Here is a 24,640-nt window from a genome sequence, read left to right as displayed (position 1 = left end):
TCCTCGATTGCATAATGAAGAGGCCAATCGGTTGGCTCAGCATGCTTCGGGATATCAGCCTATGATTAATGCAATATCGGCAATTGGTGCCGATGATTGGAGAAAACAAATTGTTGATTATTTGAAAGATCCATCTAAGAAAGTCGAAAGACGAGTTCGGTTTCAAGCAACCAAGTATGTGCTCCTCGAAGATGAATTGTATTATCAGACTATTGATGGGATTCTTCTCCGATGCTTGGGTGATGATGATGCTAAGAGTTTGATGGGAGAAATCCATGAAGGGGTATGTGGAGCACATCAGTCGGCTTTTAAGATGAAGTGGATGATTAGGAGGAACGGGTATTATTGGCCGACCATACTTGAAGATTACTTTAAATATTTCAAGGGATGTCAAGGATGTCAGAAATTTGGTAACATTCAAAGAGCACCCGCATCGGCCATGAATCCCATTATCAAACCTTGGCCGTTCCGGGGATAGGCTATTGACTTAATCGGTCAGATTTATCCGCCATCTAGCAAAGGGCATAAGTTTATCTTGGTTGCCACCGATTATTTCACCAAATGGGTTGAGGCTATTCCTTTAAGAAGTTACCTCGGTTAATATGATTGATTTTGTGAAGGAGCACATTATTTACCGATTTGGGATCCCTCAAACAATTACTACCGATCAGGGTACTATGTTCACATCGGGGGAGTTTGATGAATTCGCAATCGGTATGGGAATTAAAGTGTTGAACTCTTCTCCTTGCAATGCTCAAGCTAATGGGCAGGCCGGGGCATCTAACAAAGGAATTATTAAGCTTATTAAATGGAAGATTGAAGAAAATCCTAGAAGGTGGCACACGTTGTTAAATGAAGCTTTATGGTCATACCGGATGGCTTGTCATGGATCGACCAAGGTTTCACCCTATCAGTTGGTGTATGGGCATGATGCAGTGTTACCTTGGGAGATTAAGGCTAGGTCTAGGCGATTATCTTTTCAAGATCAGTTGGCTGCCGATGATTATGCTACTTTGATGACAGACGAGTTGGATGATCTAGCAGGGCATCGGCTGAGGGCTTTGATGAGTATAGAAGAGAATAAGAAAAGAGTTGCCAGATGCTATGATAAAAAGGTAAAAGCTAAGGAGTTTGCCGATGGAGACTTAGTATGGAAATTAATTTTACCGATCGGGACTAAAAGTTCAAAGTTTGGGAAGTGGTCTCCCAATTGGGAGGGTCCCTATCGGATAAGTCGATCGGCTCCTGGTAATGCCTACATTTTAGAAACTCTCGAAGGAGTTGAATTTCCCAGAGCATTAAATGGCAAATATCTAAAGAAGTACTACCCCAGCATATGGGTCGATGCATAAAAGTTCAAATGCCGATAACACTCCTATCGGCTGGATTAAAATGTGGCCGGACTTAATGTTTCAAAAGATGCCGATAACAGTCCTATCGGCTAGACTGAACGTCAAGAAGGCTGGAAAGCGGGAAGAAGCGGGTATGTTGCCGATGAAGAGCTCACATGTTTAGCAGCGCTTGGATAGCCGATATGGCATGTAGGCGGATTTGGTTGGCTGCTTCTATCTCTTTGACGTCTTCATCGGCAGAACCTTCTATCGGCTTCAACTTCTTCTTCAACTGCAGTGCTTTGCGACCATGGGCATTTCGCTCTTGCTCAAGGAGTTTGATGGTCTCTGGCAGTTGACTCTCTTCCTGTTGGGCTTGGGATAGGGCATCCTCCACTTGCTTGAGTTCTGCCAACAGGGCTTCTCTTTTTGCCGATAGATCAGAGATCTTCTGCTTCAGTGCGTCTCCTGAGGACTTCAAGGTGCCGATGTTCTTGTGCTTCTCATCGGTCAGGAGCTTTTCTTTCATCATCTCCTCAGAAAGCCGAGTCTGAGCGGTTCTATCGGCAAGGCGGCGCGCAGCCCTCTGGTATTGCAGTTGACGACTCTCTAGATGTGCTGCTTGGAAAAGGATTTCTTCGGCATCAGTGGGGATTTGGCCTCTCAGGGTCTTGAATAAAGCCTTGGCCGGGTCGGAGTCATCAACTAGTTGGGCCGTGTCTTGATGAAGGAGGGCCGACAGTTCTTCCAGCTTTGCCCTGATCTCTGCCGATGTGACTCCAACTGCTCGAGAGGAGCTTGCTTCCTCGCCTTCATCTTCAGAGACATCAATGGCAAAGGAGAAGAGGCTGTCGGGAGAGTCTTGTTCCTACAAAGGAGATAAAGTGAGTCATTCCATGGTCATATATTGATACTGATGGAGACTGGATTGCTTACTTGCTTCAGGGCAATCTCCCGCATCTGACTCAAAGATGCCAATGGGGCCACTGGTTGATCGGCTAGAGTTGCCGATGGAACTATGTCAGCTGAAAAATTAACAGAAGTGGTTATGAGGCAGGAAAGATAAGTTCATCGGCAGTAATCTTATAAAAGTGTGTCACCTTGAGGAAGAGCAGTACTTGTCAGGATGGAAGAGACCACCGATGCTATAATGGAACTCGCTGGATCGGTAGTTTGTTCATGCACATCAGCCGATGTATCTTCTGGCTGAGGTACTTCTGGTTGAGGTTCTTCTAGTTGGGGTTCTTCCACTTGTGGTGCTTCTTGCATTGGAGGGGGAGATTGCACTTGTTGCCTTTGGGCTTCTTTAGAAGAAGGGGAAGATTCCACCGGGATTAGAGACACCGGGGGAGGAGAAGGCGTTGCTACTCTTTGGCGCTTTGCTTGTGCCCTGATGTTCTTAGCACCCTTCCTCTTCGGTTGACTGGACTGGGGGGCATCAACACTTTTGCTTCTGGTCTTTGCCGATGCGCCGGTCTGCAGATATGGAAAAGATTTATGAGTACAAATGTGGTAGATGTGAAATAAGGATCGGTATGAATCAAAAGGTTTAACAATTACCTTGAACACCTATGCCAAGGTGGAAGCAGCTACCGATGGAGATACCTGAGCCCTCCTAGTGGTGACTTTCTTGAGGCGTACACGTCGATGCATGATGGCGGCCAGGGTGGGAGCGTTGTTGCCGATTGAAGAGATTGGACCTGATGGAAACAGGTCAATCGGCTTGCCACTCCTGCTGACCGAAGGATGGGTGTTGTCAACCTGCAAGATGATACAAAGGTGAATCGCCGATGGAAACAAAAATGAGAAAATTGGAACATCGGCTCGAAGATACTTACAGTGTTATCGGGAACTTTGTACTCAGGGTCGATCATGCCGCGATACGTAAGAGCCGATCTGCAGAACAGATGCTCCTTCCATTCCACCCACCATTGCTTGTACGCCTGAGTGATGAAGGCGGCTGGAACCCACTCTGACAAGTCTACATCTGTATCGGCACTTGATGGCAGTTGGGCTACTCGAATCCATTCAAGGAGGCTAGTGATGGTTTCCCTAGGTTTAATTACATCGGCATAACAGAGTGCAATCGGCAGCTGGCCGAAAGCTAATTGACGAGCTAATGCCGATGGGTTGTAAAACTCATAGGTCTAGTTAGAGGTTTTCCCACTGCCAAAGAAATTCACTGGTATAGCTCTAGGAGTGACTAGTGCCATCATCACTTCGTGATCCTTGTCGAGAGCATCATTGAATGGGTTGAGAACCAGAGGAAACATGGTGTCTGGATTGTCATAAGCCAACCATGCTCGCTCCTCTCTGGTCAAGCCTTCATACAAGGTTTGGAAGAATCGGCTGACCTGGTCTGCATTACCCCCTGTACCAGGCAGAACTATGACAGCTTCACCGAAGTTTAGGGGAGGGCATGTTGCCGATTCTTCTTCATCCAGTTCATAGTCCTCGGCTATGTCCCTTGGAAAGCGTTGTGCAAAAAGGTCAAACTCAAGACGCTTGTGCATGTGAAGACTGAGCCACATGTTGATGAACCACCAGGGACCTCCCAAGTTGCCGATAGGCTGGCCGAGTAGGAGTTTCCTAGTTACTTGGTGAAGGAGGTGGTAGGCTGCACCGAGTAGGTATCGGCCGAGAGGAAATCGGCCACCATTAGCCAAATTTTCTGCTGCTGCTAAGTAAACGGAAGTTGGTCCTGTCGATCGGCCGCAAAACACGAATTTATCTAACCACATGTTCAGGAAGCTGGTCTGCTCCTTTATGTTGACAGGGCCTATTCGTCTATATTTTTGGATGTACCCTGACCAACCACCGATGGCACGAGTTTCTACCTTGGCACTGGGTTTGGTATCGAAGAAATGAGTACTATCGGCAGAAGATACATCTAGGCCAGTGAGCATAACTACATCGGTAAGTGTAGGGGAAGCAGGGCCGTGGCCAAAAACAAAAGCATTGAGCGTGTCTGACCAGAAGTGTGATGCAGCTATCAGCAATAATTCATTTCTATGCATATCGGCAATAGACAACCTGATGCATTGGTCTAGTTTTCTCTCGCCCCACTGGACTTCATTTGAGTGGCTAACCCTCAAGAACCAATCCTTCCATCCCACGGTAGGACTGGGCCAGGAACAGAAAGTATCCTTCCATAGATCCAAAGAGAAGTTCTCGGCTCTAAAAGGGATCCTGTTGGTTTCTGCGTTAATGAAGTCGGTTGGATCTGGATTCCCTAACGGACCAAGACATTGGAGGTGCGGTTGATCGGTGGGGATGACAATTTTGTTGGACAGATCCTAATGGTTTTGAAGGTAAAAGAAGAACAAAGAAAGAAAAGAAAATGTTCACTAAAATGGATTGCGGATGAACAGGGATGCGAGAAAAGGCATGAAAGGTGGGGTGAAGAACTGACCTCATAAACGGTGAAGTTGATGGCCATCTTGTCACGAAGAAGAATGATCGAAGGCTTCGGAGTCGGTGACGAAGGGGATTCGTCGGAGATCTTGGAGTTCTCGAACAGCGCCGCCGCCGGGAAAGTAAAGTTGGAGCTGTGGAATGATGTGATGGAGAAGGAGTACCCGAGAAGGAACTATTTATAGGACAAAACGGGCAAGGGCAAATCTGACTTATCTCCTTGCCGTATCCGTGAAATCCGAGGGTACTCAGGTAGATATGGTAACTGTTCGCACGGTAATCAAGGGATTGTGCAGACGATTTGACAGGAAGCGGTCATTATCCATAGATATTTCACTGTGCGAGATCTCCTGGTCGGTCCATCGGCAGCGCCTGGTAACGGTCATATTGCCGATGGGCGAGCAACGCGGAGATAGCCGTTTGGGAGGATAAGATATGGACGTCCATTGGCAAGTCCCTGTAACGGTAATATTGCTGATGTGCGACTAAAGTGGAAATATCCGTTTGGGGAGGTTAAGGATTTTGAGGAATCTGCAGAGGAATAGGATCAGAGTTGTTCAGATTAAGGCTGCCGGTTACCAGATTGGGAGCATTAATTGCGGAAAAGCATCATTACTGCAGAGAATTTCGGAGCATTAATGATTTCATACTCCGAAATTGGGGGGCATGTGTTGACACCGTTTTTGAACACGTGTCCATGATTGGTAAAGTGTAGGTCGGCAAGATAAGACGGCAGTGCTTGATCTGCAGGGAGAGTTGCCGATGAGGATGGTTGCTGATGGGAGGATGGTTGAACATGACCAAGTCCATAGGTGATGATGTGTTTGTGCCGATGGCTATAACAAGGGAGTCTGCCGATGATACGGAGGGAGAATCTGGAAGTTGCCGATCGACTTGTAGGGGTGTTCTAGTTTGTCACGTGAGGATAGTTTTACGTTTTCCTTAGTTATTTAGATCGTTTTGTACACGGATTCTGTTTAAATTTGGAATTCGAGTTCTGGTCGTGTCTGGTTGTAGCTCTTTGAGCAGGGTATAAATGTAGATCCTGGGGCCTTGTAATAAGATATCTATCAATCAATCAAACACACGTTTTACTCATATTCTAAGCATCTACTTTTTCGACGACTTCATCATACTTTTTCCTTTTCATTACGAGTTCTTAGGAATTCGTTGACTTAAGCTCGACGTGTTCTCAAGTTCCGCGTGAATACCTCTTGGCCGTGACATCCGGGCGCATCGCTGTTGTCGGGACCAAAGTATTCGAGTTACCACCTTTGCCGATAGTAAGGTCAAATCGGCTGGCACGCCTTAACATTTAAATCGGGTATTAGCCCTTTGTGTTTGCAGATCAGCTTTTGCATCAACACAAATATAGTTTGCCATAAAACCCGACTTCAACAAATGTGAGTGAATATTTCTAGAGCTAGAATATTCCTTCAAATTCTGACACAAGGCACATGGGCAACATATGAATCCATCCCGCTTGTTTTCCTCGGCCACTTTTAAGAAATAATGCACACCATCAATGAATTCTTTGGAGCGGCGATCGGCATTGTACATCCAATGACGTGTCATTGTCTGCATTGCAATGTAAAGTATTATAAGTTTCTTATTTTTTATAAAGAAATTAAAGTAACAAATAACCTAAAATTCTCTATTTCTGGTTTTTCTAAACCAACAAAATTAAAAAGACACAAAATTTCTCTATTTACTAACTAATCATGAAATGTGGCATGCATACTAGTTATAATTAACTAATTAACCATGTCATAAAGTGCAAATTAAAGAAATATAAGTTTCTAATTTTTAATAGAGAAATTAATGTAACAAAAAACCTATAATTCTCTATTTCTAATTTTTCTAAACAACCAAAATTAAAAAAGCACAAAAGTTATCTATATTTTTAACTAATCATAAAATGTGGTATGCATACTAGTTTTAATTAACTAATTAACCTTGTCATAAATTGCAAATTAAAGTATTATAAGTTTCTAATTTTTAATAGAGAAATTAAAGTAACAAAAAACCTAAAATTCTCTATTTCTAATTTTTCTAAACAAGCAAAATTAAAAAAGCACAAAAATTCTCTATTTTCCTAAATAATCATGAAATGTGGTATGCATACTAGTTATAATTAACTAACTAAATCGGTCAAAAATTACAAATTAAAGTATTATATGTTTTTAATTTTTTTCTAAACTAATTAAAATAAAAAAACATATTACCACTATTTCTCTAAAAAAACGCGTCGCTTTTGAAATGGCGATGAAGCTAATAACCTCTTAAAAAAACCATAAAATAAAAAATAATATACATAGCACTAGGAAATGACATATGCCGCTTCTAAATGTTGAGAAGATGAAGCTAGTGACCTCTTAACAAGTCGATGACGGTGTAGAAACGATGAAATGAATCAATAGCCAGAGATAAGAGCAAGAACAAGCAACTCCAAATGAAGAACACAGCAAAAGAGTGAAGATCGATGGGCTCGATCACGGGAAGAAGAGTTCAAATATGAGGAGGGACATTTAGTCCCGGTTCCTTTTAAAAATCGGGTCTAAATTCCAACACTAGTCCCGGCCGGTGGGACGGACCGGAACAACAGTTTTTAATCCTGGTTGGTGGTACCAACCGGGACTAAAGGCTAGGCTTTTGTCCCGTTGGTGAGACCAACCGGGACTAAAAGTCCCCTGCCCAACGGCTATTGTGTCAGACATCGGCAGAGGGGACTTTTAGTCCCGGTTGGTCTCACCAACCGGGACTAAATATGTTTTTGTCCCGGACGCTGTTTTGGCCGAAATTATTGTTCATTTTGGGCAAGTGACCAAAGGCCTGTTCTGTAGTAGTGTAATCAGCCTTAATTTGTGATACCTCAGATATCTTTACACATGACATGTGAATTAAAGAATGCTAGATCGAGAGAACCTAAATTGCAGTGGAGATTGGATTGTGAAAGCTGGAATATAATCCATAGCACGAAGAAGGATAATGTGTTCCAGACGTTACAACATGTACATGTGTTCCAGACGCACGTTACAACATATACAGATGCTCAATCTCATGGCATTTCAACTTCACTCGAATGCCATAACCTGATTTCTGCTGGTATTCTTCATATGTGAATACGAAATCAATAAATTGGTTACTTCCCTTTCTACATCTTATTTCCAAAAGACTATCTCCAACGATGGCTACCTATACACAAAATGAGTTTCGAATAGTGCATTTGCCTACCAAAAACAGCTTCCAATGGATGATCCAGTCAGGTGACCCTTTTTCCTACCAACGCAAAAATGCCTCCTCTTTGCATGACGACGCAAATGCATTCGCCTTGCAGGCCGTATCCTTGGCAGAGGGCGGCCCCAACCCAGACACCAAGAGCAGCCAGCCTGCGCCCGACGAGGGATCTGCCGACGCCGCCGCGGCAGCGAGCCTCGCCTCCTACGCTGCACCAGCTATGCCGGTGCTCAACCTTAGCCCTGATATGGCACACGCGCACCAGCCTGTCATGTTGCCATCGCACCATGGATGGGACGACAATAGCGCCGCAGTCGTGCCCACCCTGATGCCGCCGCGGAGCGAGGCGGCTGGGAGGAGGGCGGTGGTGCTCAGCCTGATGCGGACTGTTGCACTGTGTTAGTTTGGGTCTCGGGCCTGTACTGGAGAAGGACAAATTTTGCGGTTTGGTCCATGTAGTGTGTATGACCTAAATTACGGAATGTGTCTTTACTTTGGGTTCTTATTGTTGGAGTTGGTGTAACCTGACCTCTGCTAGTATTCTTTTAGTTTCTACACTAAGTTGTATTGCCTATTTAAATTATATATATATATATGCAGATATATGGTCGAACAGCCTTGGGTAGACTAAAGCTCCTGAAGGTTGCTTCTACACATGTATACTAGCCTCTCGGTGCTCATTTGCTCTGGTAGGTTGGGGGAGCCTGTCATGTGCCCTTTTAACACGTACTCCTGTAATTTATTCTATTTGCTTTCTCCTTAACTAAATGCAATGTTTTCCTAAACGTTAAACGGTAAACAGTCGATCACATGTCGTTAAACCATTATTCAGGCTAAACAACATATTAAACGGGCTAAATGGATGATTAAATGAAAACAACGTACCACTGTGTACTGTTTACATAAACGGTCTAAACGGCTGTTTAGGCGAACAATGACTAAATGGCAGAGCTCCTACCATTTCGTTAATTTTTTTAATACTAGTTACAATAGTAAATCACACCACTTAATTAGTCATATGACACATATCTTGTAGATGCACTGCTCTCTACACCTACATGCACACCACACTGACCAGACGGGGAGTCAAGGCTAATATTGCTAGACCGGGGAGGGTGTCGGGGAGAAGCAACCTAGGTGGATTCCTCGTGTTGGTAATAAGCGATATGATGGAAGTTGGGGAAGAGCAGCTAGGCTGCTTCACTATGGTTTGAGGAAGAGAAGCTGAGAACGCCGGATCTAGAGCCTATAGGAGAGGAGTTTGCATCGAGGAGCGTGTGGGTGGGATGGGTGTCAGGTGGTGGCGGCATCCGGTAGAGGGAAACTGTCGTTCTTGTAGGATGGGGGCCTAAAGCTAATCCCCCAAGAATAAGGACCAGTGGGAGAATTTATCATGTTCGGTTAGATGGTTGGAGCAGATTGGACCTATTTTTTAGAGTGTATGGTTCAGATGGTACACAGGGTTGGGGTTATCCCATGGAGGGAATATTCTAACTAGATGCGGGTTCAACCTGCCCCTCCAATTCGGAGAAACTGGGGCGACCCACTTCATGCGGAAGCACGAAGGAACGGGGAGCGTGAGGACGGAGAGAGGGAACTAGGAGCAGTGCATGCATAGGGAGCGGCGTCGACATCGGGAGCAGTGCCGACATGGAGGATCAGCACCAGCGGCCTTGCGGGTGTGGAAGTAGTGGCACTGCGGGCGTAGAGGGAGGTGCGCCGGTGGCCTCGCTGGCATAGATGGAGGGTTGTCGGTGGAGAGGGGAGCGAGGGAACGGGGAGCAACTTTGGCGTCGGCATCTACGCGAGAGCACGGGGAGCAATGCCGACATCCTCGCCGGCCGGGGGAACGGTGTCTGACGCCCTCGCTCGCTAGGGGAGCAGCGTCCATCGGGCACACGTGCGAAGGTGGGATGTTGTGCATACGCATCGGAGGAGAGAGAGAATAGCCCAATAAAGAAGAAAGGTCAGAGGAAGACATGCTGGCCCCACGTGTATGTATCTCATTCCATCTGACCCAACACTTCAACCAAACAAAAAAAACGTGGGATGAACCTAACCTCCTAACTAAACAAGAAATGGTCCAACCTAATTCTAAAAACAAGGTTGGGTCCAACCCGTCCCTTCAGATCCCCTAGAACCAAACACATGCTTAGGTACGGTGTCCTCTAAATTTGAGGACCCTAAGTTAAGGCTTTTGTAAGAGTCTTTTTTCCGTGATAAATTAAACAGAGAAGTTGAAGTTGGTTTGGAGGAGCCATATGCTAGACACCCCCTTAACTACAAAGGTTCAAGTAGAAATTCTAGTAGGGTTACCATATACAGTAGATGCATTGCCCTCACGCGCACCACACCGGCCACTACAGAAATTAGAATGCGTGCATCAGGTTCCTTAAAATCACACGGCCAGTGAAAGAGGCCAAGCATCCAGCTAGTCATAGGATAGGACGAGAGCAGTAGTAGTACCGAGAACGACGAAGAGGAATACCCAATACCCGTATGGTACGGCCTATGCTTTGTCGTCATACAATCGACACCGGCCGGGTTTTAAAGGAACGTAGCAGGGATGGATCGATCAATCCCCTGGATCAGCAGGTCACAGAATAGCATCACGTGCTGAGAGTGAGACCGCCCGCCGGGCCTTATCTGTTGCACGCGTACGGAATCTATATATCTGCCCAACTTGCATGCAGGCGGCAGATTGAGCTGCTACTGCTTTTTGTAAATAACCCAGCTTGACCTTATCACATATCAGGCCTTGTTTAGTTCCGAAAAAATTTCGGATTTTGGCACTGTAGCATTTTTGTTTTTATTTGACAAATATTATCCAATCATAGACTAACTAGGCTTAAAAGATTCATCTCGTGATTTACATGCAAACTGTGCAATTAGTTTTTATTTTCACCTATATCTAATGCTTCATGCATGTGCTACCAGATTTGATGTGACGGGGAACCTTGAAAAGTTTTTAGTTTTGGGTGAACTAAACAAGGCCTCAATCGCTGTGACGGTGCGAGAGCCTGCTTTGTCTTATCCAACCCTGCTGCATAAATCTTCTAGCAGATAATAATTAACGGTAGGAAGGTTACAAGGATAAATAATAAAAATGTTGTGGTACAATTAAATGTCTTGATCTACCTTTATAGTGATATATATACGCACACTTAAATGTCTTGATCTTCTTGGGCTCTACACTTAAATGTGTGCCGGGTTCTTACCACTGCATTACTTTTGTATTCACTCTAGTAAATTTTGTGATGCATATTTAAGTTTGAACTAAAAAGTTTAGATCTCTTGGAGTGCTATAACTTTAGTTTAGATTATTTTGAGATTATTTAAAAAATCTATAAAAAATATTAATTTTAAAAATAATGATTTTCTTGGTAGTTTACAATAGCACTTAAGGAAATGTTTGTTTTTCTTAGGCTAGTCCCAAGGGAGGTTTCACGAAGGTTTCATGCATATTAAATATGATGATGTGGCACTAATGAAGAGAGATGGCGAAAGTTTCATGGGAGTAGAGATAGTTTCATAGAGATGAAACTCTTCTGCACTATTTTCAAATATACAAATGTTTTAGAAACTGAGCGTTGAAACCCCATTGAGACTGGCCTTAGCAGTTCATAATAATAATACTCAAGTAAAATAGCACATTTTCTTGGAGACCGAGTGAAACTGCCAAGGATACAAATTACCTTGGTAGTTTAATACGACCCCCGATTTTGGAACTCAATGCAAGGAAGTTCTGCAGCCAAACAAATTTCTGTTTTCTGGTAGTGTGGCACGTTGCTGCATGGAGAGCCTCACGCCGCTCTCCTTGCTCTAGCGCACTACATTGATTCATGAGGCCCCTCTTATCCTCCTCACGTTTATTTTTTTCCCTTGCCAGGGCTACTTAGGTAAATTCAAACTGCAGGCTCATTACAAGCCAACATTATCGGAGCCCTATTCCTGTCGTAGCCCAAAACTTCGCACATCCTCTGCCGAGACCTGTGGATCCTCCACCGAGGTCCGTGGATCCTCCACCGTGCGGCCACCGAGGGACCTCTGACCGCCTCGTGAGGTTCCTGGCCCGTCCTTGCTTAGGGTCAGTACATCCTTCGTCGCGCGGGAGCCGAAGGATGGGCTCCTTCCCCCCACGATCCTCCGCTCGAATTTGGTTCCTACACACATGTGTCACTAAACCGTTCTGCATCAGTGTTAAGTTTTTTCGAGACCTTCATCCCTCAGTGTCCGAAGGTTGGGGGTATGAAGGTTCGGCCATTGCGGTCAAATTACTTCCTTTCTCTCTGACGCAGCTGGGGACGAAGGCGTGGTTGAACTCCCAATAGTTTCCCCCCTTTTGAGCGTGGGGGCACATCTGCGGGCCATCTGCTCAAAAGCTTGGACGTTCCTCCACTGCGTTTAGTGTGGCGGAGGTCCCGCCTTCCCCCTGGTGCGCAGGATGTGGCTGCTGAGATTCGACTATTTATTGGTTTCTTTATTTCCTTAATTAATTGCTATGATCGCGTCGCTTATGACGCGACAGTTTTTCCCAAGGATTGCGCCCTTCAGCGGTTGTAGGTAGCCGTTGGGTGCTGGGAATCGTAACCGTCGCAGGCTCCACCTATATAAGGGGGGGGGGTACTTGGTTCTTCACGCTATCGCTTTCGTGCACTCCCCTCAAAGCCTTCGCTCTCTTACAACCTCAGCTCTCTCGTTGTCTGAGCTCGTTTCTGTGGTGGCTTCCCCAGCTTCGCTTCATCTTGTCTAGGCTAACTTTGTTGGTCCTTTCCACAATTTGCTAAGTGTGAGGTCTAGTGGTTGGTTAGGTTGCTACGAGGAGTGTATGCTTGAGGTTCTCGCCTCTCAGAAGCTAGAAGAGAGTTTCTCCGACCTCAAAGCTTCCCTCGGCGATCTAGTCAAGGCGGAGGAATTATTTTCAATGGCTGGACCTACTTTTGAGTTTGGTGAGTCCCTTGTGACAGTGGAGGATATTTCTAAGATGGTTCAAGGCGGATTTTTAAAGGAAGGCCGGGTGAAGGCACCTCCAGCCGGGCAGACAGTTCCTGACCCCGAGCCGTGGTACGCCGTGGTTTTTAGGGACTACTTTACGTGTGGGCTGCGGCTGCCCCCTACTCTTTCCTCCGCCAGGTTATGGAGGCTTTCAACTTAGAGCTGCATCACACCAGCCCAAATGAGATTCTTACGCTTAGTAAGTTTTGTTGGGCCTACGAATCGTATGAGTCGGTGCCCCATATTGATACCTTCTGCACCTACTTCGAGCTCCAGAAATAGCCGAAGAAGGTTAAGACCACTGAAGGAGATTGCATAGTGCAGCTTGGGAGCTACGCCTTTATACCCCGAAGGACACAACATGAAGAGTGACTGGAAATGTCATATTGCCAGAAGAACAAATGGGAGAGGGACTGGATGAAACTGTGTTTCCATGTGAAGACTCCTAGCGCCATGCGCACTCTTGACGATGGGAGCACAGTGACCATGTACCTGTACGCATCAAAGATAAGGGAGATGAAGCCCTTGTCAAAGGTGGATCCTTCGGCAAACTAGTCAGACGAGCGGAAATATTGTGATAAGGCCTTCGCCCTCGCCTTATTGAGCGAAAATCTTGTGGAGGGATGGTTGCCTCAGACTTTTTGCCACTTGGCCGTCAAAATGAGGATTTAAGACTGAGATGGTTCAAGTTCTAGTTTTTGGTCCTACGGAGGGTCTTCCCTTTCGTCGGTTTGATAGGGAGCTTGGGGAAGATCAGACAAATTAGTCCTTTTGGCTGAGCTGGAGTCCTACACACGTAGGATAGTGGGAAAGATGTCCGAGTGGGAGTATCTTGCCCGTCGGACTACACAGGGCACGATGCCTCATTTTCAGTCGTGTTCTTGAGGAGTATGGTATTCACCATGATGAATATGAGGTGCATGGAGGTCTTGGCAGGCACTGAAAAGAAGAGAGATGCTGCCACCAGGAATGTAACAGTGGTGGCGGAGGCCAAGGATCGGAAGGGTGGTGGGGTGGCTAAAGCCCTAACCAAAAGGTCGTGAGTTGGTGTTCTGGTGGAGGTCTCTACCGGTTCTTCTTCTGGTGGTGGTTCTTCCAGCGCTGGTTCTTGGTCGGCAGAGCCTACTGAAGGTTTGACTGCTCTGGTTCCTGTGATGGAAGTTGGTGCCCCTATTGGACCCGAGCCTTCAGCAGTCAACCCGCTTCCCTCGCTACTTGGCGAGGATTCTTCTAATGCGGAGGCGCCTGTCGGTAAGCCTGCGGCTGTCGAGGCACCCGCCTTTGACTTGGAGGAAGACTCAGGGGAAGCAGAGTCTACGCGTCGTCCCCCATCTATGGCAGAGGTTGCTCCCTCTGTTGACGCGTCTGCTAGGCCATTGGGCCTTTTCATGGGTACTCTTTGCTGCTTTTAGCTTTTGTTCGCCCTTTGATGCTTTGTTTCATCTAAAACACATTAATTTTTTGTCAAGTGAGGCTTTCTCCACCTTGGCTAGTGCAGGGTAGCTGGCTAGAGGTGCAAGCATTGCTCATGATGGCCTCAAATTGGCTCCACCGTGCTGTCCTGCGCCTAGTGTTTTCGGCTTTGTGCCTCTAGCCGGAATTGGTGCTTGAAAGTGTCTAGTTTCCTCTTAGGTTTGTGGGTTTTTTTGATATCATCATCTTTTGAAATTTGTTTTGATATATTATGCAGCAGCCTCCGACTCCATGCTTTCTAGTTGGGCCAGCGTTGTCCATGAAGTTCATAGCGTTATCGGAGGTTTGTTTTTGGCCTTGTGATTCTCTATCGGTTTTCTTATGTTTTCTTACGTCTTTGTTTTTGCACATCGCTTCTAGCAGGAGCTTCGCCACAAGGACTATTCCACCCTCCTTCATGTGCAATTTGAGCATCATAGTCTTGTAAGTGTTTTTTTGAGTTTTGTATATATATTTTTTGTTTGCTTAAGTTTGTTTTGTTTCATGATCCTAGGGGCATCACATGGCTGTAGTCTTAGAGGAGCGGTGATCCCAAGAGGGAATTGTTGATGCAAAAGTGGATATGCAAATCGAAAGGGCTAATACCCGATTTAACGTTAAGGCGTGCCAGCCGATTTGACCTTACAACCGATAAAGGTGATAACTCGAATACTTTGGTCCCGACAACAGCGATGCGCCCGGATGTCACGGCCAAGAGGTATTCACGCAGAACTTGAGAACCTGTCAAGTTTGACTCGATGAATTCTTAAGAACTCGTAAGTAAAAAAAATGCGAGTTGACGAAGTCGTCGAAAAGTAGATGCAAAAATAGATGTAAAAGCTTTGTATGTGATTAATTGGAATGCTTCTTACATCGCTACTAGGCCTATATTTATACCCTGTCCTAAAGAGTTACAATCAGGTACAACTAGGATTCTAATTCCAAACTAAACAGAGTCCGTATACAAAACAAACTCTAATAATTATGGAAAACAATAATTTATTCATCCTAGGCGATCGGCACGCCATCTTCATCTCCCCGACGATTCCAACGCCTTCCTCAACCATCATCGGCATATCATCTTCCATCGGCATCGACAACTGTTAATATCAACCATTGGCAAAAGACCAATCACCATCTCTGGACTTGGTCATATCATGCTGCTTTATCATCGGTATCATAGTCCATCGGCAATTCCTCTGTCAACCAGTCATTACTTTTTCGCCTGCCGATCCAAGTTCCATTATCTTTCCAGACACGTGTCCAAAAACGATGTCAAGACATGCCCCCAATTTCGGTGTATAAAATCATTAATGCTCCGAAATTCTCTCCTGATGATGACGCCCTTTTCGTAGTTATTTCCTTCTGACAGCAATTAATTACCAAATCCAAACAACCTTAACCTAGATCTTCAGCATGCACCTCGAATTTCTCAACCCCCCGAACCAAATCTCCTAAGCATCTGCTCATCGGCAACTATTCCGTTAAAGTGGACTTCCGATGAGCCGACCAGGAGATCCTGCACAGTAAAATATCTCCTAAAATTATGACCGCTTGCTGTCAAATCACCTGCACAATCTCTTGATTACCGTGCGAACAGTTACCATATCCACCTAAACAACCTCAAATTTCACGGATACGGCAAATAGATAAGTAAAAAATGCCCCTCCTCATTTTACCCTATAAATACTTCCTTCCTTGGTACTCTTTCTCTACTTTGCCATCCTTCATCCCCCAAACTCATCCCTCTGGCGGCGGTATTGTGGAAGAGCCCAAGAACTTCAACAAAATCTCCCCCAACGGTTTTTCAAGTCTTTGATCTTCTTCTTCTTCGGGAAGAAATGGCCGTGAACTTCGTCGTCCCTGAGGTTAATCTACTCCCATCTTTCCTTTCTTTACCGCACCTCTTTACTTTTTTGCAAGTCTACTTACTTAGCATTTTCCTTTCTTCTTTCTTTTCTTTGTTCTTTCAATCTTCAAACCTTAGGAACTGAGTGAGAAAATCGTTATTCCTACTGAGCAACCTCACCTTCAATGCCTCGGTCCACTGGGTAATCCGGATCCTACCGATCTGATTAATGCGGAGACAAATAGAATTCCCTTTAGAACCGAAAACTTTTCTTTAGATCTGTGGAAAGATACCTTCCGATCCTGGCCAAGTTCCACCAAGGGATGGAAGGATTGGTTCTTGCGGGTTAGCAACACGCATGAAGTATACTGGGCTGAACGCAAACTAGATCAGTGCATCAGGCTATCTATTGACGATATGGAGAGAAATGAGTCACTGCTGATCGCTACTTCATACTTCTGGTCAAATACTCTCAATGCTTTCCTTTTCGGTCATGGCCCAGCTTTCCCCACTCTTGCCGATGTCCTCATGCTCACCGGTTTAGACATTGCAACTGCCGATGATGGCCATTTGTTCGACCAGAAGGCCGAACACAAAGTAGAAACCCACAACATCGGCGGCTGGTCAGGGTATATCCAGAAGTATCAGAGAACAGGGCCGGTCGGTCAGAGGGAACACGCTATTTTTCTGAACATGTGGCTGGACAAATTCATCTTCTGTGGCCGATCGGTAGGACCAACCTCCGTCTACTTATCGGCAACAGAAAGGTTAGCTGATGATGTCCGATTCCCTCTCGGCCGATACCGGCTAGGCTCTGCCTACCATCTCCATCAAGTGACTGAGAAACTCCTGTTAGGTGAACCCATCGGCAATCTAGGAGGCCCCTGGTGGTTCATCATCATGTGGCTCAATGTTCATATGCACAAACGCCTTCGGTTTGATTTCTTTGCACAGTAATTCCCCAAAGACATTGCCGAAGATTATGAACTGGCCGACGATGAATCGGCAACTCACTCACTCCTCAATTATGGTGAAGCTGCCATAGTTCTCCCTGGCACCGGCTGCAATGAAAACCAATGTTGACACTTGCTAACACCACTTGAATACTAGGTTGTCATCTCCAGCATGGCACTAGAGTGTACTATGGTATTTTCACGCACACAGATAAATCCACAAGCGCACGGATACCGTTGTAGCTTTTACCCGGTTAAAGGTTTTATCGTATCCACAGGGAAATGGGAGAACTGATCTACGCTCTAACTTAACCTAGATAAATATGTAGGTGTAAATAGGAAAGATGGTAGAATTGAATAAGAACAATATTAAAGGTAAGATAACAATGGGTGATAATATGGAAATAGAGAGTAGAGCAATCTAGTATATGAGCGATGGTAGGAGAATAGAGTGGATAACTAGGGTTTCTCTACTTCAAGGGGTATGTCTATATCTAGGACGAACCACGTGATAAGAATACACCACAAAGGATGCTTATCCATAGGCCGATAAACCCTACCAGTCCTGCTAACGGGAGGTGGACTATAGGGGACCAACGTAACTGTCACCTACGCGGCCTACCACACGATCCGGCTAGACAGGGGATATCCACAAGTAATCTAGGTCTAAGCACCACGCTTACACCTATACTACAACTCTAACCTATAGGGTCCTATAGATTAAAAGTACTCAAAAGAGTTGTGAACCAGAACATACATGAATAGTAATTGCATAATGAAATAGAAGTAGATAACCAGAGTCATCCCATGAGCAATCCTGATTAGAACTTGATCATGGCGAAGTACAACCGGAGGAAGAACCGACAGGCCGACCTCTCCTCCAATCCTCCCTCGCTCTCTATCTCGCTACTATCTAGATCTACTATAGTTTAGAGATGAGAGGAGAGCTCTCATCTCCAAACCCTAGCTTTTGCTCTGTCTATGAATAATGAATAAGGATGAAGGGGTTGTCTCCTCCTGGGGCCAGGGGGCCTGCTTATATAGCCCCTTCAAATAAATGTGGGCTGTCGGATCAAACCGACCTTAATCGCACAGTTTTCCTTGATCCTTTAGGTCGGTGGAGCATAATCCGCGAGGTGGAACGTGATTGGCCACCAGAGGTGGGCGGGCGCCCAAGGGGGCAAGGCGGGCGCCCTGCCCCCAGGCCCGATCGGCCTCCCGTTCGTTCCCGTGGCTTCTAGAGTCTTCTAGATGATAGAAAATTGCACGGCACGTTAATATCTCTATGTAAACCCAACGTGTGGGCCTTTCCTCCATATTTCCTGAAAACCCCCTGCAGAAATAGACAATCACCAAAACTCATGGAATTCTGTCAGATAAAACCCTAAGTCTGGGTGTTGGTTGCAGTTGGATCCTTTTCTTTATTTATTTGATGATTAAATTTGATACTTAAGGACCGTCAACAACCAAATCGGCCGATTCTTTCAAACCTTGTATGATGGCCTCTCCAAAGATCAGCGAGCATTGACGCTCTATGAAGATCCAGAGACCAGATTCCCGCTCACTTTCCACCCTTTTGATGATGCTCTCAACAAAGATAATGACCTGATGATGGCAATCATCACTCCGAGACCAATCCCAGTGAATACCTTTGGCAGCGGGAAAAACATCAACCCTACCTATGAGTTTTACAACCCATCGGCACTAGCTCGCCAACTAGCTTTTGGCCAACTACCGATCATACTTTGTTATGCCGATGTGGTGAAACCAAGGGAAACAATAACCAGTGGACTTAAGTGGATAAGGATAGCTCAACTCCAGCCAAATGCCGATACGTCAGACATCGATCTATCGGCTTGGGTGCCAGCTCTCTTTATTACTCAGCTGTATAAACATTGGTGGGAGGAATGGAAGGAGCATCTGTTTAGTGCATCGGCTCATACATACCGCGACATGATTGATTCCAACTAAAAGTCCCCGATAATATTGTAAGTGTTGATGGTCCTTAAGTATCAAATTTAACTATCAAATAAACAAAGAAAAGGATCCAAATGAAATCAACATCGAGACTTAGGATTTTATCTGACAGAATTCCATGAGTTTTGGTGTTTGTCTATTTCTGCAGGGGGTTATCAGGAAATAAGGAAGAAAGGCCCACACGTCGGGATTACATAGAGATATCAACGTGCCGCGCAATTATCTTACATCTAGAAGACTCCAGAAGCCACGGGAAGGAAGCAGAGACTGAACGGAGTCAGGGACAGGGCGCCCGCCCAAGTCCTTAGGGCGCCCGCCCACCTTTTTCGCCCAATCACGCTCAATCTCGCGGATTATGCTCCACCGACCTAAAGGATCAAGAATAACCGTTCAATCAATGTCGGTTTGATCCGACGGCCCAGGTTCACTTGAGGGGACTATAAAACCAGACCCCCTAGCCCCTGGAGGAGGCACCCCTTGATCATTATTCATTATTCATAGACAGAGCAAAAGCTAGGGTTTAGAGATGAGAGCTCTCCTCTCTTCTCTAAACTAGAGTAGATCTAGATAGTAGCGAGATGGAGAGCGAAGGAGGATTAGAGGAGAGGCCGGCCTGTCGGTTCTTCCTCTGGTTGTACTTCGCCATGATCAAGCTCTAATCAAGCTTGCTCATGGGATGACTCTGGTAATCTACTTCTAATTCATTATGCAATTACTAATCATGTATGTTCTGGTTCACAACTCTTTTGAGTACTTCTAATCTATAGGACCATATAGGTTAGAGTTGTAGTATAGGTGTAAGCGTGGTGCTTAGACCTAGATTACTTGTGGATATCCCCTGACTAGCTGGATCGTGTGGTAGGCCGCGTAGGTGACAGTTACGTTGGTCCCCTGTAGTCCACCTCTCGTTAGCAGGACGGGTAGGGTTTATCGGCCTATGGATAAGCATCCTTTGTGGTGTACTCTTATCATGTGGTTCGTCCCAGACATAGACATACCCCTTTGAAGTAGAGAAACCATAGTTATCCTCTCTATTCTGCTACCATCGCCCATATACTAGAATTGCTCTACTATCTATTCCCATATTATCACTCACTGTTATCTTACCTTTAATATTGTTCTTATTCGATTCTACCATCTTTCCTATTCACACCTATTTACTTATCTTGGTTAAGTTAGAGCGTAGATCAGTTCTCCCGTTTCCCTGTGGATACGATAAAACCTTTAACCGGGTAAAAGCTTCAACGGTATCCGTGCGCTTGCGGATTATCTGTGTGCGTATAAATACCATAGTACACTCTAGTGCCATGCTGGGGATGACAACCTAGTATTCAAGTGGTGTTAGCAAGTGTCAACAAGCATTTTTGGCGCCGTTGCCGGGGAAACGGTTGCTGAGTTGACTACGAACTAGTTTAATCATTTTATAAAAAATAAATAAATAAATAAAAAATATTTTCCTTTTATCCTTTGCCTCATCTCTGCTATTCTTTCTTCTTATCTAATCCTTGATCTCTGGTCTATTATGAATTCAAACATGTCTATCTATGAATTTCATAGACCTATGGGCACACATCTCGAACCACCAAAATCTTCAAAGCCTATCATAGCATCTAGTTTTGAGATAGACCCCGAATACATAGAATTTATTCAAAAACAACCTTTCTCAGGAAAAGGTGAGGAAAACCCATACACACACCTAAGAGACTTTTATCGAGTCTGTGACCTCCTTCGCATAGAAGGCATGTCCGATGAGACCCTTAAATGGAAGCTCTTTCCGTTCTCTTTAACGGGAAAAGCTAGACATTGGTATAAACTCAAAGTAGGGAGTGTTCATGGAGATTGGAAGGAGTTATATAGCAGTTTTCTTTCTAAATATTTTCCAATCTCCAAAGTGGTGGAACTTCGGCGTGAGATTCTTTCTTTTAGACAACTGGAAGAAGAATCTCTTGGCAAATCATGGGACCGCTTTATTAACCTTACTCTCACTGGCCCAAAACTTTCTATTCCAGAAGAAGTTCTTCTAATTCACTTTTTTGAGGGCCTTAGTAGGAAAAATAAGCAAACCCTTCATGCGGCCTCTGGAGGATCTTTCCACCACCTATCCGCTAGTGAAGCTTGGAATTTGATTGATTTAATGAGCGGAAAGTCTCCTAGCTTTTGTATCCCTGAGAAAGAGAAAGAACCTGTTCCTAGACAAGAAGAAGAAGTTTCGATAGCCAGATCACAACCACTTCAATCCCAAACTTTAGCTATCGATCCTAAACCATCAATACCCCAAAATTCTCCAAGGGAGGAAGGAATTCCGACCTTAAATCTTTTAGATGCTGATGGTTTAGACTTCTGGTTCTATAAGAGACCTTCAAGCAGGGATAATTCAAATCATTGCAATAATGTTTCTCTTAGAGAATGTCCTGGTTCCTATCATGAAGAAGTCGAGGATGACATATCAAGTGAAGGAGAGCTAAGCCATATAGACAATTCTATCTACTCCCCTTCCATGTTCACAAGTTCTAAATCCATCCTTGACCTTAGAGATACCTCTTAGCCCTCTTCTTTTTAGTCTCATGATGATCCTAGCAATTCACCAAGACGACCAAACCATAGGAGTCATGAAGACCATAAGGATGGCATGTCAAGTAATGCCATAGAAGGAGAGCTAAGCCATATAGAAAATTCTAACACCTCCCCTATTTTGATCACAAGTTCTAAATGGCTAGAATGTGTAGAATGGATGGATAAGGAAGAAGCCTTAATGGGTTCTGACTTTGGCTCAATTTCAAATGGTGAGTTCTTGACTCCCTTTGAAGATGAGATTCATCCAACTATAGAAGAGGACATAGGTGAGACCAATCTAGGAGAAACTCCGAACATTCAGATTAGAGACGAAGATAACATTAATGAGCATGGAATTTATTTCATAGCCACTTCGTTTACTCCATGCTCATATGCAACATCTTCCCAATCTATTGGTCTCTCCGACATCACCACACTTGAGATCTCCAACCCCCTCTTCCTTTCTATTTATAAAAACTTTAAAAGGGCAGTTGTCGATGCATATGTCTATAATAAATATTGCAGATCTCGTTGAGTTGATCTAGATATAGGTTGGCGTCGGAGGGGAAACCACTTCGCCAACATAAACTGATGGTTTCCCAAGGACAAGCTTAGTGTCTTAAAATAAGCATTGATCAGATCGTAACATGAGCCTTTAATTATTTGCAACATTACCTTGTGTATTGAGCATATAAGGATAATTGTAAAAAAAAAATATTCCTTCGGGTATTCTTGTCACTAACCTTTCTAAGATTGGAGCAAGAAGATTGGATGAATGACAAGCACAAGGTATGTCCAACCAATCATCATACAACATTGAATTAAATTCATCCAAACTTGAATTTTGCAAAATTCAAGCTTGGGGGAGTACTTTACATAAAAACATCCTTTGCCATGTTGCTATGCTGGTTGTCCCTACCTTTGAGACATGCTCAATTTGTTAAATACTAATCACACTACTTCATCTCCACTTGAGTAGATCTCTATAAACGCTGTCATGCTACCTTTGTCTATTTACTAGCAAGTGTTGGTTTGGAAGTACTCGCCATACTTCCATTGGCATTTAAATTAAGCATGGTGCTTAGGTTAAATAGCCTTCCTTAATCTGATTAGACATGGAGTCTAGTTTGGTTATTGAACTAAAAAAACTGCTTGAGTAGATATTGGTATATTTTGTCGGACTAACCCCTGCAGAAAAACTTTCAATTTCGATTTGGGAAGTCCTGAGATAAACTCACATCAGAGACGAAGAGAGTGACACATGAAGTTTAACAATTTGCACAAGAAGGACATAGCTCATTCATCATAGAGAGATGATCCATGGAGGGTGCCACAAACACGACGCACAACCGCTAAGAAAGGAAAGCTTCCACAAGATGATACTGTACCATCACTCTTCGAGCAAGGTAATATCTTAAGGTACTTGACTATCACTTTTATAAGCTTCTCCTTGGTTCTGGCGTTCATATAAATAAAAGAGACAAACGTGTATGATTTACAACTCTAGATTAACCAACCCAACTGATTCAACATGTTTAGTCCTTTAATCCTTGTTCTTAGTACTACCTCCATGATCCCACACTTCTAATCATATGAGCTAAAATGTTACACATTCAATCATTGAGAGATATAAAGAAAAAGACATATACATAGATAGATTATCTTTCCATAAGGTTGAGCGATCTGATCTGACAAATGTTATAAGTGCTACACTCATGAACTTATCATCCATCAACTTGTCTTGCTCACTATGCTTAAGGTTAGAGAAGAATAAATACACTTTTGGTTCTGTTGGTGTTTTCCACCAACAGGGCGCATGCACTTGATCTCTGCCTTGTCTCTATGAGCAGGTACACTACGAGCACAAACACACTGAGCAAGATACTGCTAACACCGCACATCGAACTGCTGGGCAAACGAAGAACATGGGTGACACCGTATTAAAAGGTGCAGACGTCAAGGTCCGCACCTGAATCAAATGACGCACCTGGAGAATGAACACGATGAGAAGTCTTGACAAGAAGACTTAAAACATTGAACCCTCGCCGAAAGGTAAGATTGGTAGTTATCCATATTTATCCTTTCTGCATTCCCTTTTCCATTTAATTATTTACTTTCCTTAAATAGATTATTAGTTAATCATGCTATCTTGAAAAGAAAATAAAAATGTTAAAAAATACTAAGCCCCATGTGAGTATACGAGTGGCATAAAACCCATAAGTACCTTCACTGTGGTGGCATAAAAATAAAATAAATATTTCTTTTCTACTTTATAAAATAAAAATATAAAAACAGGGAGTAATATTTATTGAGGAAGCTCAACGTGATGAAGGCTAGATATTTATGCTAACACTTAATTAGTTCCACAAGCTTTGTTGTCTATTTGAGCTCCACAGAATTTAAGAATCAAGAAGACTAGCAGACGGAGGACATTCTAATCGCTGTCAGAATGCTGCTGACTTTCAAATACACCTCTGCCACCTGCTAGCTACATCAAGAGAAATTACGTCAAAATTCAGCTTGGGGGAGAGCACCCCCATTTATCTCGCTAAGTATTTCTACCTATCTTTATACTTATATTATATTAGAATATTAAAATACATAAACTATGAAAAACCAAATAAAGATTTTGTGCTTATATATATATATATATCTTTTGCTTAGTGTGTTTAATAAATAAATAAAGTGGCTATGCTAATCTGAATCTTAATAATAAAACTCTAGCATGGATATGATGAATAGTTGCTCTGCCTAATTTGCAAATTTGAAGTTCTCTCTCAAGTTTACACATAACTGTTATAATTTAAAGCTTGCTCTAGATCTAAACTTGTGGGATGAAAACTTGATCTGAAATCTAAGTTGTTAACGGATATGATATG

Source organism: Sorghum bicolor, chromosome 8 (genome assembly GCF_000003195.3).
Source record: "Sorghum bicolor cultivar BTx623 chromosome 8, Sorghum_bicolor_NCBIv3, whole genome shotgun sequence".
NCBI lineage: Eukaryota > Viridiplantae > Streptophyta > Magnoliopsida > Poales > Poaceae > Sorghum > Sorghum bicolor.
Note: the sequence above shows the minus strand (reverse complement) of the source record.